This window comes from Bradysia coprophila (genome assembly GCF_014529535.1).
Source record: "Bradysia coprophila strain Holo2 chromosome X unlocalized genomic scaffold, BU_Bcop_v1 contig_98, whole genome shotgun sequence".
Lineage (NCBI taxonomy): Eukaryota > Metazoa > Arthropoda > Insecta > Diptera > Sciaridae > Bradysia > Bradysia coprophila.
Window position 1 is genome coordinate 1478142 of NW_023503371.1, and position 9573 is coordinate 1487714.

A 9573-nucleotide genomic window follows, 5' to 3' on the forward strand; every position below is an offset into this window, starting at 1 on the left:
CATTTTCTCGTAAAGTGAGGAGTTATGACTTCTTGGTGTGAACAAAAACACATACAATCGTACACACATAAAAAATGAGTGTTCGTGCTAGAAGCATTGCTATGGTCTGAGCGGTAAATACTCGATTTGAATAGTGGAATAAAGCATAAGTAAATGCAAAGAATTTGACGGATACAAAAAGTCAATTTTTTACATTAAGCGAAAAATAAGCACAATTCACAATCTTTGCAATACTTTTACACGACTTATTATCGACGAAAATATTTGTCGATGTAGCCGGGGTTACGTTAGCTTATTTTAAATCTTCTTTTAACTACAATTTTCCGAAGGAAACACCAGCAAATTTATATTTGTATATGTATATAGCAGTCTATGAAAGTCCTGTAGCGTATTCTTTCCAGTAAAATTGGGTTCGCTAGAAACGAAAATAAAACATGGTGTAACCAGTTGGGAAGTGCACCTTTAAACTGAGAAATGGTGAAAAACTACGCTGCACGACTCCTTCGACGTGTGTTTTCAGCATAAATTACATTTTATTCGCAGCACCATGTATCACGTATAGCCATAATTAACAATTAATTAAATAAATACGAACGTAAATATGCGATGCAAACGGCCATCGACGGCAGTCGCTTACATCCATGGTAAAATGAATTATGTCTGCGAAAACCGTTAACAATAAAAATTAATATTATTTCTTTAAAATCGAAAATCGGAAAGTAATAATATCTTGAACTTTTCACACAATAATTCAATATGAATGATATTGCCTGCACAATCATTGGGTGTGGTTTGCACACACTATGAGAAAATAGAAAAAAGAACTTGCTCCACGCAAGTAATGTGTTACTGTTGCGGTTTATGTGTAGCAAAAAAAATACTCTAAACTTTGTTTCTTCTTTTAAAGTAAAGAGAAGAAGAGGATAGATAGAAGAACAAAAAAAATCTTAGAGACAAACCGACGACACAAAACCTAATCAAACTACTCATTTGTCATTTTAGTTATTGAAAATCTATATTCAGAAACTTCCAGCATATTTCTCAACAATTCATGACCATTTCGCCAAGTCACAGTAATAAATATTGATGCTTATTCCATAACCTATATAACATTTTCTGCATATGCATGTGTATCAAACAGACTATCACTGAAATGTTCAGTAAAAAAAAACAAACTGTTAAAGGCATGGAATACTTTGCTCGAATCACTTCGTTATAATATATGGATAACATGGATGATGATAAGAAAATGTAAATTTGCTCTTATATTGAAGGAATTTCTAAAAAAAATTTAGGGGGAATCCAGCAACTGCAATGTCATAGAATGGGATATGTTGACACTTTAACAGTCATATTGCTTTTTAATATCGTCGCTCAAGGACGAAATTCGATTTAGAAGTTTTGTTACGCATCCGTACCAGAGTGCACATATAGTTCCATATATATTAAGTCCTGTCGAAATATTTGCTGTCATTGAACTTGTTAGCACACTCTAATGACTACAACATGCCCCGCTCAGTGAAGAAATTCGCATATACACACAAAAAAAAATCAAACTTACATAATCTACGAGGATATTATTACTCATGGTTACTCGACAACATTTCCATTCAGCAAACACACACAAAACAGAGCGAAAACTAAGTTCACAAGAGTGCAGAAACAAGAAAGAACAAAAAAAAATTGAAACTGAATTTTTATTCAAATCTCAATCCATGCTTAAGCTTTTAAACGAAGATCTTCCACCAACCGCACATCGAAACTAACAAAAGAATAGACAAAATACGAAAAGAAAAAAGAAGGAGGAAAAAAAAACATTACAAAACTATGTCAATTCCTTATATTCGTATAATACCCTTATTATACTTCAAGTATTCATGTACATGAGAATCTTCAAAAATTCTGCACACCCTAACCATTTCACCTCCGCTATCCTCCTCCCTCTACAATACACAGCCCATTCCAATCCATTGTGCAACTTTATAATATAGACGATGATATAGAATGTTTAAGGAAATATCCTTCACCATTCCAATTTCAGCTTCATCTTTCGAATATATTTCAAAATTAAACGCCATGCCAATGTGTGTATCTATTACCATTTTCTGCATACACACATGTGGTGAAAAGGGAAAATATTCTTCCTTTGCATCCAGTTCTTCGACTACTGAAATGAGTAACTAGTTGTTGATGCATCAATAGATTCCCTTCGCATTGTATTATACTATATGCATATATGTATGTGTGTCTGATACACACTATACGAGTTTGTATTCACTCATTCACAATATGCGCTGTTCCTATGGGTGGAAAATGTAGAAAATGATATGCACCCACCGGTTTCAGTATACAGATAAAGCTACGTACAGTTATACCTAATTTATGAACAGCGTTTAACTTCCTTGTTTCGACTTTTAAATGTTTTGAATTGTGTATTGTCACTTTTGTCGTTTGAGAATTTGAACATTGAGAAGCTCCTAACACTCTATGTTTTGTTTATAACATCAAGGCGACAAAAACACACACACACACACAAACGCCACTGAAATATGGGTTAAGCAACGAAATTACTTTTTTCATTTACTTCATGAAAAACAAGAAGACAATCGTTCTTTCCACCACCCATTTGAAACTCATCATTCATTCATTCATTTCTCAACCTTTTGCTTCAACCGTAAAATTCGCAACATAATGAAGAAGCAAAAGCCACTCATGAGGTTGAATTAGTACTTTTTTTGGAAGCGATGCAGAAAAATTTCTAACAGAATCTTCTTTGACGGAACTTTGGCATGAGGAAACCTTGAGGTGGATAGGCTAAATTGAGGACAGTTTTTGTTTTGGATATCTTTCGGATTTGTTGGAGCATGAAATGCTTCTATTGTAAAGCAATCAAAATGCTTCTCTCAAAAATAGGTAATTTTACAATCAACAAGGAATCTGATTGAATGCACGGTGTACAAGTGTATACACAAAACAATCGAGGAGGTATACGTGAGATATGTATGTTCGTACACACATCATGAGTTAAAAAAGAAAAGAAAAGAAAATTGTCGTAGAAATAAACAAGATTATTGGAAATAAAGGTAAACAGTAAACAGTTTGTAAAAGCGAAAAACCTAAATAAATATCAAAAGCTAAATATGAAGAAAGACGAGAGTAGTTATAATAATGTTTTGCAAATCGTACATAGAATATATCTTTCATAAAACATTTTATAAATACTCTCTACCATCTTCACAATAGAATAAAAGCGAACTGAAAATATGGAGAAGAGGAAGTAAACTCATACCCACACAATTGGTGTATAAAACCAACGTTGACTAAAGCTTTTTTTCCCCTACCCATCCAAAATGTTTTATGTAATACTTTCATCCACCTCCAAACTACATTTTCACTGACAGCATTCAACAGGTAAAACAGTTCTGGCAGTTAACGAGAATTGATAAGGCTTCTGCGGTGGAATGGTGTTGTTTTAACGCTTATAAAATATGCTATTCCACCACCCAACTGATCATTGTAGGAGTGTTGCAATGCTGCGGTGGTTGGAAAACATGAAAATTGAAACTGAGTATGGGTGTTTATTGTATATGTGAGGAGGATGTCATTGTTCAAAAATAAAGAGGCAGAAGCATCACGGCTATGGTTATGTAGAAAAATATTTGTAGGATTCATTAGCGATTTGTAGTACATTTATAGAAAAACAAACAACAATAAACAAAGAATAGAAGAGAAGAAAAAAAAACGACAGTACAATGGAATTGGAACGTTTGATAGGAATTTTTCCAAGCAAAATGTTTGATTTGACTTAACATTTTGTTTGTCCTATTCGCATGTGATTTCTGAGTACTTAAATCTGGTAAATACATTGAACATCCAGTGTAATTTGACTGCACGTTCAGTTATTTATCGTTGTAGTGACCATTTTTTAGCTAAATTTTATAGTAAAGGCAATCAAGAAGTAACTTACGTTACAAAACTGGAAGTTGGCTTCGGTGTGTGAAAGCCTAAAACGATAACGTTTATGGCACATGTGATTTTTGATTGAGCATACTTGGAACAGAAGAGATACCAGAATCTATATGCTTCACGTCAATAAAACATGTCATTCAGAATGAACCACCAAGAAGAATAATAACACTATACAGGCGAAGAAAAATAAGAAGTGAAAATCGTTGAAAATGTGACTTCTTCATTTTCTCCCACTGTAGCAAAATTAATTCAATTTCAATAAAGTCATTTTCCTTATATGATCATTGTCATTATATAAGTCTTTCGCTACAATAAAATTTAATTTTCGATTGATAAAGTATGCATTATTATCCAAATGGTGTCCTCCGGGCTTCCGGCGACAATATGAGTATGCTGTTAGGGTTGATAAATATTTTTTTTGCCAATTGAAATAATAGCTTTGATTATTTTGGTCACTATTTATATCTAGAAATAGACCAATCAACTGAATACTAATATCTGATTAGAAACGGCTTTCTCGTTGAAAAGGTAATTAAAATTTAAAGAAATGTAAGGCTAAATGCCGTCAGAGTGTTTTGATATAAATTGAGGTGTTTTCGCCTTCGTTAAATTGTCTTCTTTCACGGGATGAATCGCAACGTTAGTACGAAAATAAATTCGCTGCAACCATATTTTTTTGTACCTTGCCAGATATCTATTTACAGAAATTTTTCAACGATGATATTGATATAGCAAAAATTTACGAGTGACATTTATAGTCCAGTAGCCACGGAAGTGCCCGTGTCCATGAAAGGTGCACGGGATGTCTTGGGTGATTTGGATAGCCCTTGGTGCCCTGAATAGCCCTTGGTGCCAAGCTGAAATCGTGTCAGTTTTCGGGAAAAGGAGGGGGGAAGTCTGGAGCGCACTGTTTCAGTTTTCGACCATTTTCAAACACTCTGAACAAAATATTTCGTATTTTTATGGATGATATCGATAGAGAATTAAATTTCCTAAATCCTAGAAGTGGATTGAAGTGGGTGGTCCAGAAATGTGGTCAAAGTGAAGAAATATTTTGAAACATCTACTTTTTCACTGTTTTTGTCATATTTCAGACGGAAACAATGATTTTATGCTTAGATAATGTTCTACAATATTGTTGCCCGGAAAATTGTCTACCATTTTTCGAATGTCTAAAGCCACCTGAAGGTTACAGGGTGGTCCAAAACAATGGTTATGTCGCGTCTGTAGAGAAATAATGAAAGCAATTTTTAGTCATATTTGTCGCAGAAATGTTGAATATTAACGATGGAATTATGTTTTTTTATGATTTGTTAAGTTTAACAGGGTGTTCAGGGTATTTAAGTAAGAAGATTTCACGAGGTGAAATGTCAATTTCGGACACTATTTTGATACATATATTGACATTTAGAAGTAAGCAAAATTCCAAGTTAATATTCACTCATTCGATAAGTTATCGAGCATCTAACAATTAGAAATATGGCTACAAGCATTTGGAAAATACAGGGTGGATCAAAATGTTTATGAAAGGCAGAAGAAGATGAAGTAATGTGAGCATGTTAACAGGAAAATTATTTTTGCACCTCCTGAGAACTTAGTCCGAGGCTTAGTCTATTACGAACTGATATTAGTACATGAATTAATGTCCAACGAGAATATCAAAAAACACGAAAAAACATTAATGATATTAGTAGTTTCATTCTTGAATCTTTAAGCATCTAAGGGTACTTACAGGTCGTCCAAAAAACTTGAAAAAACTTCTAGGATTTAGGAAATTTAATTCTCTATCGATATCATCCATAAAAATACGAAATATTTTGTTCAGAGTGTTCGAAAATGGTCGAAAACTGAAACAGTGCACTCCAGACTTTCCCTCTCCTTTGCCCGAAAACTGACAGGATTTCAGCTTGGCACCCGAACTTTTCTTTTTCAGGGTACCAAGAGCTATCTAAATCACCCAAGACATCCCGTGCACCTTTCATGGACACGGGCAGTTCCATGGCTACTGCACTATTAAGGAAAGTCTATAGTTCACTTAGCTGAATTCTCGTATGTCATTAAAGTAGTAGTGCAACACTAATACATCGAAAAATTGATCGAGGGCTTGCAATCAGGTAGATAGGTAGATAGGTATTTTTTTTTTAGAATCACGGCAGAGAAAAACCAAAAGTCATAAATCAAATAATGGACCAAGACAGCGAGGTTTCGGAAGTCAAAAATGACATTAAAAGTTTCTTGTGGCTCATCGGCTTCAAACTGTTAATTTTTGTACAATTTGTATGGGGAAAATATCCAAATTTTAATTAATGTCTTGATCATCAAGTACTGCGTCGTAATTTTTCGTTTAGCCACAATCAAATTTATAGACGGTTGTTGCATGCATACGCATACTTTTGAGTCTCTACAGACAACGTCTTAAAAGACATTGTTACATATGAAGTGGCATATATAAAAGAAAAATGGTTTGTAAAATTTTGAAAATATTTGGGAATTTTTAGGAATATTCCTTGTTTGCAATAGGTATCTACAGAGTACATATCATGGTTCAGAACTTGTAGCATTCATAAGTTCTGATAAGTGTTCATTACTATATCCCGTAATCCATTGGCAGTCTTCTTACAAAAAATAAACTTGTGGATTTTCCGTGTCATACAAAGTCGTGGGAGATCTACATGGAACTCGGTCTTGGCGAAATAGGTGGAAAGTTGTGGTAAAATATCAGAGGAGAATTCTTCAATCATTTTTAAATAAAATACTGTTGCCGCATATGACCAATACCACAAATAAACCTTAACATCTTTACCCAGTTATCGGTAAACGTGATTCGAATTCTTTAACCTTTCGTTGCATAGTAGGTGTTATTTTTGTTTAAATTGATTGAGGTCACTCAATATCACAGTTATATTTAGGGTGTCTGTATATTGCTGAACTCATGAGAGATAATTTAAGACTCAATCACATAACATTTTCGACTATTTTGAGTTGTCTGACGTGTTCGCTTCAGTTTCGGTTGGAGTGGAATTGTTAAACGAATCATCCAAGCAGAGAAGGATCGGTTCGCAGAAAGTAGTCGTTTATATTATGCGACAATCTCAAGATGGAAAAAGGAATATGAGCTGTGCTAATAGAACCTTAAGGTGCTGACGGTACTACAATGCTACGAATCAGTTTGCTGATACAATTATATATTGTCATAATAAAGTCTGAAACAGTACTGTGCGTTCAACTAAAAATCGTTAAAGGTTTTCATTTGTCTTCATTACAGGAAGCAAGAGGCTGGAATTATATATATAAAACAATCAGCAACCTTCATTGGAATAAGAGAATCACGCTCCGGGTGAAACGAGCGCTTATCTTTCTTTATCCGTAATTGTGATATTGAGAAAAGTGCACCATCAGTCGATTGTTTGTTTCATATGGTTGTTGTATTGTGCTATAAATATAGACAACAACTCAAAATGCTTTTCTAGAGTCGAGACTTTTCTGTCTGTGCAACAATGAAGCAAATATTTTTTGTGTATTTATCAATTGTAATCAAACAAACATTCTATGCAAGCCCAATTGGAGATGTGATAGGGGAAGTTACTGTTGGTTATCAGGGCTGGTTTCATTGGGTTCCCGATGGCAATAAAATTCCCAGGCCAAAAAAATTGTTTGGTTCTTACAACGATCAAACGGTTCAAGTACACGTGAAATGGATGTCGCAAAATGGAATAGACGTAGCCGCTCTCCAAAGATTCGGATACATCAGGGATGCGAACGCGTTAAAACACTTTGTTGATGCAGAACACAGAGAGAATGAATCGAAAAAATTTTATAATGTGGGATATAACTGATTGGCCTAACTGAACGATGGAATTGAAAGATGATTGGAATCAGAATGTCATCGATTTCACTAAATCTTCAGCGTATGCCAAGCAAAATGGAAAGCCAGTGATTTGTATTTGGGGACTCGGTTTCAACGATCGACCTGGAGATCAAACGCAATCCTTTTATGAACGTATTTTTAGCTTTACACATGGTGTCTCCTTGGACTGTCGGTAACTTTAAGGGTATTGGCGGTTCTAAGAATGAGCAAAAGATATTGAAGATTTAGGTTACTGTAACTCACACAACCTTGATTATCAGCCTGTCCTCTTCCCCGGATCGGCATGGTTCAATTGAAACAACGAAATCCCCAGATTTCACGGTGACTGGCAGCAATTCGTTAACTTACGTCGATGAATATGACGAAGGAACGGCTATTGCTAAAGCAATCATTATCTCGAATCATTATTTCTTAACACTGGATGTGGATGGTGTACGAGTCTCATCTGACTTTTATTTGCGACTAGTGAACGATGGCGGAAAAATGATTAAGAAAGCAAACCCGTTGCAGTTAACGCATCCAACGAAGCATGTAATTTAGCCTCCTACAGCATACAGTATAAATCACAGAGATGTTTGAGACACGTATCGTCAGCGGAACATCTTGACGGATATAGTTAATGGAATATAATCCAAATCAGAAAAACAGAATCGACAGCTGATGGTGCTTTATACACTCTTCTTTTCTTAAATCGTTTCCTTACACGAATACAATTTTAATTACACCAATTTTAATCCTCAAGTTCTTTCATTGATAAGATTTTTTTTATTGTGTTAAAAGTTACGAATTACAACTCGTTGTATGTTCCCTGTTTACTCAACATGCACTTACAGACATAGAGTGGTATATGAAAAGCAAAAAAAATCCATTATTGCAGCAACCCATTACAGACATTGGAAACTTCCTTCGCAAAAAACCTGAATCGCATTAGATTTTCTACTTTCCAACATAACCAAACATCATCTCGTGTTATCTATCTATATTACAGACGAGACGAGACAGTCAAGTATTTTCGTATATATATATATCGACTCGATATGTGGTAATGATATAGGTGAGGATAAGTGATATAGAATGGGATTTTCAGGAATCGAATATAGAAAGTAGAATTTTTGGACATAGTAAAACCAGTATGAGACCACCTGCGACGTTTTGGTTTTTACTCCTTTACGAATATAACTTAACTTTGAGAATCTTTCGAAACAGAACTATCTATGGACAGAAATGTGTATAAACATTTGAAGAAAATTGAGTTTTTTTTACTCTCTTGCTGGAAAAAATGGGAAGACTTCACAGCTATTGGATATGTAGATATGTGTTATGAAGTTTGTTAGAGTTAAGAATAATTTCCCGGAAAGTTAAGTTGAAAAAGGACTTGTTTGAAAGAGCAAGTGAAATTTACCGATAAGGCGATAGGATAAAATAAACATATTATGTGTGGAAAGTTTGATGGAAATTGACACATTTCCCATGTTATACACATACGATGTACCAAGAAAAGTTTTCATTTTTTTTTATATTCCTTCAAAATTTTCAATTCATTTTTGTCTAACAGAATGAACACCCCGAGACGAGAGCACAAGAAGAAACAGACAAATATATAAGTTTAGTTTTGTTATAAAAGAGAAACACACAAAAAAGGGGGGCAACTCAACATGTATTCCATTTATAAAAAGCGTAGTTTTTAGAAAAAGTTCTTGTGAAAGATTGCAAAAAAATATAAAAATCATATAAAA